Below are 9,599 nucleotides of genomic sequence, written 5' to 3' on the forward strand. Positions count from 1 at the left end.
TGATTCCCAGTCCTCTGTGTGTGCTGGGAACTGGAAACAATTCCAGCAGCCAAGAGGCCCAGGCACACTTTTTGTCTGCATTTATAGTTTAAGAGACCATGCCCAATGTGGGCTGGTAACTTAAAGGCTGTTGACTGAAGGCATTTCCACAGCATTCCATTTCCAAGGAGTCTGATACCCACTTTTGATTGCTGTAGACACTCAGAAGCGGTGCACACATAATCATATAGACAAAACACTCGTACACACACAATTTTTAAAAATTTAAAAAAATAACAGCATCAGATTAGATGAAGTAGAGCAAGTGATGTACAACTTTATAGTTTTCCTAAATTTTATGGGTTTTTACTTTGGACTTTTTCTATTATATTTTTGAGTCTTTTATTCTACTTTGTATGCTATAATCCCTAAAATACCATCAAATTAATAAAAGATAGGGTGTATTTTTCAGTGTTGAATTTTTGGTGTGTGCATGTGCATATGCACATGTGTGAGTGTGCCCGTGCATGTGTATGGATGTGATTGCCTATGGAGGGTAGAAGAGAGCATCAGAATCATAACAATGAAAATTCACCTCATGCTGGTGCTGAAAACTAAACTTGTATCTGCTGCAAGGGCACAAAGAAATGGTACCGACTCATCCATTGCTCAAACTCCAACAGATTGTTGATAAAGAGTAAGATAAAGATGGAGTATTATACATTAACTCAATTCATATACAAACTGAAAATGAGAAAAATTAACATAGTAAGATTGTAAACCTGTTAATACTACTAATAATTTTAAATGGTAATTAACCTCAATATTCATATAAAATATAGTCATAAATAACTTAAAAATATAAGCATGAAAAACACCTACTATGTTCACATGAATATGAAGAAAGGTGAATGTGAAGAAATGTCATGTTAGTGAAAGTGATATCTAATAAACAGTAGTAGTTACAGCACACAATGCCATTTCCCAGTTCTGAGGGAATCATTCATCATGGTGAGAAGAGAGATTTGGCTGAACATCAAAAGGAGGAAGGCAGGTGCCTGATTAGAGTTTCAATACACACTGTCTAATAATTGGTAGTATGCAAATTAGAATGTTTAGTTGAGGGATATTAAGGAAATGAACAACAGAATCGATGAAATTGACCTATTGAGAGTGTTAGAACACACTGTCCCAAAACAACAGAATGTGTATTCTGTAGACACTGACTGTTAAACAAGACTCAATAAAAATGTTAAAGACAAACAAAGTAAGTACTTTGAAAATATGAAAATTTCACATTGAAAATAAACTAAAAATTGAAAGCATAAATCTATCTTAAATGTTTCCATACCACAGACAACTCAACAGCAGATTTATAAATCAACTGAGAACCAAAGAGCATTGGAAGCAAAATCTAAAACTTTAACTGACCGAACACAAACTCATGGCACATCCTAATTTACAGGATTCTACTACAGCCCATAGGGAATATTTTATAGTGCTGTATTGTGTATTAGGAGATAGAGAAGGACCAAGTAAATGACACCTGCGTCTGTCTTAGGAAAGTGTAGTAAACTGGTTATTTAAATTCAGCACTAGACAGAAAGTATGAACCCAAAAATGAAAATAAATGAAGAAGAAAACCAAAGAACCACCCCCCAAATCAGTAATATCCAAGCTGCACCAGGACATTTTGAGCAAGTTGTTTTATTGTTTTACTTCTATGTAATGGGAGAACTTAGGAAAAGCTACAGACTAATATCTTTGCATACACTTATAACTCAGTTCTTCAACCAAGAGAAATTCAAATGTCATAGGTATAGATGACTTATATACAAATGTTCATATTGCCTCGGCCAAAAACTGGAAGCAATGAGACATCCTTAAATAAGGGATTGCCTAGAGAAATTATGATGTATCTACAATGGAGAAATGCTTTACAATTATAGATAAGACATCAATCAATACATGGCAGTGGAAACAAAATCATGCCCAGTTAAAGAAGAAACAGAACAGGATGATTACATTTATACAGAAGTCTACAGAATGCTCACTAACCCATGGTGTAATAATGATATTCCCTCTGGAGAAAGGATGGCTTAGTGGGATGCCACAGCCATGGTCATGGTTGATCAGAGGCCTTCATAGGAGTGTGCAACTCACTTTAGTTGTGAGGAAGTTTGAAGACACCTACACTGTTTGCTGTTCTTTTCATGCCCAAGGTCACCATTCTGCAAAGAGCTACTACATTCTCTTGAAGGTCATGGCTGTTCTCTTTTTTATATCTAAAATGAGAAAAAATTATAATCAAATTGCTGATAGTGTTTTTTTTGTTTTGATATTTAGAAAATATAATTGTATGATGTTATACATCATTGTCCCAGCACTCGGGAGGCAGAAGTGGGCAAAAGCCAGTCTGATCTACAGAGTGAGTTTCTGGACATCCAGGACTACACAGTGAAACCCTGTCTGCAGAAACAAACAAACAAAACAACAATAACAAAACTCAATATAGGTATGAGATGTACAGTGAAGTTGTTTTTAGTTTTTATTTAGTGGTAATCATGCTTATGGTAATATGTTGATGATTAAAAGAATACGTTGATAGTTAATGTTATTATATTTATTGTTCGTGTGTGAGCAAGTGAATGACACTGTGTGGAGATCAGAGGGCAACTTCGGGGGTTGGTTTTCATCTTTTATGTTGTATAAAATAGGATCTCTTTTTGTTTTTCATTGTTATATCTGCCAGGATAACTGACCCAAGAACTTTTAAGATATTTCCTGTCTCAATTACCACCCATCCTCCTGTAGAAGCACTGGGATTAGAGACATACTACTGCATTTAGCTTTAAATGGGTACTGAACGTTTGAGCCCAGGTCTTTCATGATAGTTCAATAAGTGCTTTATCCCCAAACCATTTATCAAGCTAAAGTTAGATGTATACTAAGAATAAAGTGATACAGCATGCTTTATATGAATATAACATGTCAGAAAACACTAATAGAATTTTTATCAAGCAAAAGTAATAAAATAAAAGTTAAAATATAGTTCACTAAGAATGTATAATGAGTGCTATTCACATTGTGGATGATTTATTTGGTTTTATTTTTAGGCAATATAAGAAGCATTTACTTGATTATTTTAATCTCTTTGACATTTAAAGATAATGTTATCATATAACTGCGTTGGAAACTGTTGAATATTCTGACCTAATACATGGTGTACTCCAGGATATTTCAGCTGTTAAGAAACTTGAAAATTTTGAAAGCACCTATATTTTTGCTTTGATTATATATAGAAGGAATTATAATCATTGAAAGCATTGAAATGTGACATCATTTTATGTCAATAATAATTATTATTATTTGAAGTACTTAGAATTGATTGTAGAGTCTCATACAGCTAGGCAAGCATTCTACCACTAAGCTACAGACCCAGCTTGTTATTGTTCTTTAAATGGAAAGCTTGTTTCAGTTATTTATGAAGCCCATTGGGTAATTAAAGTCAATAGTGATATTTAGCAATTTTGCAAAAACCGTAAGACACTTGTGTAGTCTAATATTCTGGTCTTTTGCTAATGTGGCTCCCCTTTCAGGAAATCATTCTGTAGAGCAAAACACAATTGACAAGATTTTTACTATGCCCTAACAAAGACAGTGTCATGGACTCAAGGAATCCCACCTTTTGTATGTAAATAAAGCAAAACATTGATTTTTTGAATCTTGTTACTTTTAAATCCTCAAAATAAATTAACAAAATATATTTGTAATCAACTTAGTTAAAATAAACCCAAATAACATTATAAGTAGGATCAATTTAATTATACATATTTATTAGAGCTTAATAAATGTCAGGCACTGTCCCTAGTATTTACAGAAATTACTTTATTTGATATTGTCATTCTTTGTGTGAATTTCAATTATTTTCTTGAAAAAAATTATGATTTAAGAACCTTCACATGACAAATGTCAGAAACCTAGGGAGAAATAGAAAAGACAAGAATGTAAATATCTTGAGCTCCAAAGTCCTTCTTTCTGCACATTTCTCTGCATATATTGTTCTTTGTTGCCATTAAGCATATTCCTAATGTACTTTTAATATTATGGAGAATATATATCAGAAGACGGTTATTGTAAACCCCATGCGAACAGAAGGTATAACTAGTGGTTTGGTATCACTGATACTTCCAAAATGTATGCAAAACTTTCATTTTATTTTCCACACATTACAAAGAATATGGATGCTCTATTTATAACAGAGGGCCATGCTCTCTTTTCACACTGATGTGACTACTGATATGAAAGTCAGTTTCCAGGAGAAGCCATAAGTCAGCTCTATCCTGGGATACAGTTTGACTATAGAATTGTTTTCTTTCATCATTATAGAAGTTTCTGAAACTGTGGAACAGATGTGTGAATTCTTCTCAAGCCACACTCAGGAGAAAACAATGTACAGTCTCTTTCAGTGCAAGATGATTCTACCACTTTTCTTCAGCATGTATTTTAAATACATTTTCATTTTTCATCATTAGTGACGGTCACAGTGTGTATTACTTCTTATCATCCATCATCTTATTATTTTACTATCTCCTAATCAGTCTTCCATCTTAGCCTTTCTTGAATGTTTATTATGCATGACACCAGCAAGAATTTTTAAAGCAGTTCTTATCATACCACTGTCTCTCCCTAAACTTGTGCTAGTCCTAAATAAATTTTTCTAGAGAGGTAAAGGGCATTAGGATTTATTTTTAAATATAAAATAGCACTCCTTTCTTGCTTGCTCTTGTATATGCATATTTTTCAGTGAAAAAAAGGAATAAAATAGTAAGTGAATGAAGCATCATGTAGAATTAGAATGACATATATCTAATCCACCATGCTTTCGACTTGTCCTTTTGCATTCTGAAACACTATTATCATATCACACTATCATAAAAGAATCCCACTAGTGGATGAAAATTGAATTGGTTGTGCATTTTATTGTCTTCAGCTGTTAAGTATATTCTCACATATCACAGAAACACATATGGAAATGCTTAATACTTTCCACATATATTTAACAATTATCTCTACAATATGTGTAGATAATTCTTCCTCTTGAAGAATGGGTTAGAGTCAATGACTTGCTTCTATTTCAGCTGCTAGGATAGAATGCAAGAGCTGGATAGTGACATCAATGACTCATTTATAGGTCATTGTGCTGTTCTACTTACTGTGTTGGTTTACCTGCACCGGGAAAGCCATATGCCATGTCATTTAAGACTGAAGGAAACTTAGGCCTCCACACAGATTGGACTATGTGGTAAGAAAACCACACTTCTAGGAAATGGCTTGTGAGGAACCAGAGCTACTTGACATGGCCATGTGAGCTTGGAAGGAGTTTCACAGACTCAATCCAATTTTTAATAGCTTGTATCCCTGGCCAAAGCCTTAATTCCAGTTTCACAACAGACCCTCAAACAGAGCCATCAAAACCATAGAAACAGAAATGCTCAAAGTTACTATAGTTTGAAATCATTACACAACTATAGGTAACTAATATAGCTGGGGGTCAGATCTACTTTATTTTTTATTTGGCTTTGAATCGTTATCAGAATGTAAAAATAGTGACATGCGTGAATATCACTGGAGTAACCTACCACTATATGATTGGAGTTAAGACACACAACGTAATCAAACCCACACCTAGTAATTAGAACAAGTATCTGGGGCTAGAAGGTCATAGGCGGTTGGGAAAAAAAAAACTTTTTTTTAAAGAGAAGTAAGCGTCTGTTGCCATGTTTATCAAATTAAGCTAGCCAAGTTGCTTGCTTTGAGGGACTCAGTCAAAGAAGCAAAATCCCATATCCTCATCTGACTCTTCAATTCTTCCTTAACTTCACCCTTGGCTGGGGCAGGAGTACCATCATTGGCAGCACCATATGGGCAACAGCCACAAAGGCGGGTGGATCAGCCAAAAAGGTTTTGGACTTTTCAGCAAGTGGGAAGGTTTACTCAGTCTCCATAGACAAAACCAGAACCCGCTTGTACCCACCGAAGGAAAGTGTGGCACTCAGGAAACAGTCCGCTAACCTGCCTGCAGAAAAACACTAGCAACATTCAGACACCTTCCAGGAAGTGAGAACACAGAGTCAGTTCTGTGATGTCAAGTACTTCTGGGTTATAAATGCTGTCACTGTTATTAACTTGTTCAATGACAACCCAGAGGAGAACCAGGAGACAACGTGTTCAGCACACAGTGTCTTCAATGGCTCCTCCTTTGTCTTTAGGTTTTATCAGATGCAGATCACCCAGAATTTCAATGGTTCCTCTGGAGACTTTTGTGGTGATGCCAATAACATGGATGAAAGAGTTTTCAGCCTCTGGGCCTGTGTTCTGGGCTGGGACTGTGTACCTCACAGGATGTGATAACCCCCAAGGTTATCAACCAGAACTTTATTGGCTGACAGCATGTCCCTAATCGTGGTGAGGTCCTCCTTCATGAACACAAAGCTCACATTCCCCCCCAAATGAGGCAGCAGTTTCTCTGTAGCTGGCTTGTTATCTAGATACCTCCGGGTGGCCTTCTGCATAAAGGGGTTCATGTCACCGGACATGAGGATCTGCCTCATCTGCTTGGAGTCCACATTGTCGGCTCCCACAACAAACATTCAGGTAATCATCCAAAAGTTGGATATTCTTGAAGTAGTTGGACTTTCCTGTCCTCCTATCTTCCCTGGTCATCACAATGGAAACCACTGCTATTATTCTCCTAAAGAGACATCTTACTAAACAGACTCTTTGAGATTTTTATCATTACACTTATAAATCAGTGTTAGCCCTCATCAGAGAAGCATTTCTCTTTTTTGTAGTAGATGTTGATTAACACAGAGACCCACAACTGATTAAAGTGCAGAGAATAAAAATTTATGGAGTGCTCAACCCTAGATGGAACACATATATCACACACCCTTCTTCCCAAAGCTAGGAGATAATTTCCGAAGAGGGGACAGAGGACATAAGAACCAGAGGTGTGGATGACCACAACAAATCAGTTATTTCCAGAGCAAATAGGGCAGTTGAATATATGGACTTACAGAAGTTGTGAAAGAATGCAAGAGAACTGTGGGTGCCCCTTTCAATCAAACAAAACCCATGAATAGAGAGAGAAGTGGTCATCTATAGATGAGGGCTACTGAGAACTGATGGTTGCTGGGAGGAAAATTAGTTTCTTAAAGGTGCATTCTCTGGTGGTTGAACACTCTAGTGGATGGCCAAGCATGCAAGAAGATGTCATCAGACAGGTTAAAAAAATGAGAACACAAGGTTCGAAAGGTGTGGATTGAGGATTGAGTAGGGATAGGAGTGATGTTTGAGAAGAGTGAATGTGATCAAACTAAAATATATAAAGTTCTCAAACTATCAATAAAAAAAACTGTGTGTACATAGACTTAGATCTAGAGAAGTAGACCTAGCTCCCAGTTGCTCCACTACTGTTTGTTAACTGAAAGAAAAGCATCTATGCCAATTAAAAAAAAAATTATAGAGATCTGAGGTCTGGTAGGTGGCCCTTACTCCCAACACTCAGGAGGTAGAGACATGCAGATCTCTATGAGTTTAAAGTCATGTTGTTCTATACCATAAGTTCCAGGCTGGGGTTACATAGTGAGGCTTGGGCTTAAAAACAAACAAACAAATGAACAAATAACTCTCCCCCCAAAATGATCAGAAATAATTAAATGTGGTACCTCTACAGTTTTAGCACATACAGATTAATAATAAATATATTGTTGTATATATTGTAATGGCATCTTTGGGCTCCCAAATTGAAAATGAATTTCAGAACTCACTCACCATCAGCATTAGCACCCATACCAGATCATGTTAAATATAATCTACGTTTGAGAAATATTCTTTTTATGCCATGACAAGGATAGCATGAGTCCTTTGTATTGCAAATGTGCCTTATAGCCTGCAGTATTTGGTATGAAAGCTTTACTTCTTTCTTCCTTTACTGTAAAATAAACAGTACATTCTAAGCTATTTCTGTAAAGTGAAGTATAGTTTTGCAAACGCTATACGTATTAGTTTGTTGTACTAGAGCTCATATAGAATAGCTGTGTGATTAATATTAGTTTACAAAATGTATATTTAAGCTGAAGTGTCACACTTTTTCTCCCATCATGTCTTCTTAAAATTTAGCTTTACAGTTATATTTATAGTATGTTATGCCAGGTAGTGACAAAATCATTTCTTGAATATGAAATGCTGTTATAATTAGAACCATAGCTTTGTAAAGAGTGAGTGGAGCTATCAAATACAATGGACTCTTTAGTCGGCTTGCTGTTTTATGTATTTATTTATAGAAATCGGTATCAGTAGAATTCCCGTATTTCAAGTACTTTTTGCCAAAGTAATAAACCAAAATAACTAAGCCCCTTTAAATGAAAGAATACAAATAAAGAGGTTTAGTATCCTTTTCACAGCGTATTAAATAGTGCACTGATGACTTTCTTTCGTTCTTAGTTTAGACAATTGCGTTTGTTCACCCTTGGCTTATGGGAATGTGATTCTAGCCAATAATATTCAAAGGAGAAACCCATCAGCCTTATGGAGAAAGACAGTTTGTCATTTGCTGCTTTTCCCAGCTACACTAATCTGGCTTCATTTAATGTGGTTCTCAGCCATCTCAAGGAAGGGTGCTTAGCTTTCCTTTGCTTGTGAAGGAATTGTAAATATGCCCACATGACAAATAATAAAGCTCTCAAATATGGGAAGTCTACCCAGGGTGCTGCAGGGTGACTTATATGTTTGTTTTATTGTTGTTAATTTGCATATCCTCTGTTTGTCCTTAAATTAGATGCAGGATTTTAATAATACCACTTGAAACTCATGACTATATTTTGCTGTGTGAGGAAGTTTCTGAATAAGACATCAAGTTTCTAACCATCAGAGGATAATTTATTGATACTTGTCAAAAGGAAGTATCAGTCTAACAGAAATCAAGACAAAAGGAATGCCTGATGAATTTTCTTTGAAGTGCCTTTTATAAAAGTCCTTGGTAATACATATTGATGAACTCCAAATTGTCTTGCCTGGAGGGAAAAGAAAGTAGACTGCTTTACACTGTCTTATAAATATTCATCAAAAGAACAAGACTTATGTTTCCAGGCGTGAGGTGAATGATTACGGCTGTATGATTGCCTCAGAATCTGGATAATTAGTAAAACAGCCGTTGACAGAGAAGTTGAAACTTGGTATCTTGCTTTCACTCCATTTGGATTCAGAGATAAAGCTTTCGGTACCCAAAAGAAGCTACATTAGGCAGTGATGGATGGCTATCCAACACTGTAATCATCAGTTGTTTTTGTTGTCTACGAATGCTCAAATCTGTGGATCAAAATTAAATAGAGTACTTTCTTTTATATCCCTATTTATTTATTGTTTATTATTTCAATTTGGTGTGACTAAGCATATCCAGTCTTACTAAGGATGGTTGTCAGGAATTTGTGTCTTGGTAGAGTCACAAAAGCTGTAAGGGACAGAGTGGCACCACCCAAATTCCCAGTTGTATGATTTATTGTTGTCATTTTGTTTACTTATTTGGACAGGGCAAGTAACCATTTGTGTCTTTTGCT

General features: G+C 35.7%; 1 pseudogene; it reads right to left on the minus strand.

Moving 5' to 3' along the window:
- Window positions 1-5,803: 5,803 nt before the first annotated feature.
- LOC121458532 lies at window positions 5,804-6,705 on the minus strand (annotated as a pseudogene).
- Window positions 6,706-9,599: the final 2,894 nt, after the last annotated feature.

This window comes from Microtus oregoni, unplaced genomic scaffold, assembly GCF_018167655.1.
Source record: "Microtus oregoni isolate MIOR12 unplaced genomic scaffold, Mior012 000017F_ref0000208, whole genome shotgun sequence".
Lineage (NCBI taxonomy): Eukaryota > Metazoa > Chordata > Mammalia > Rodentia > Cricetidae > Microtus > Microtus oregoni.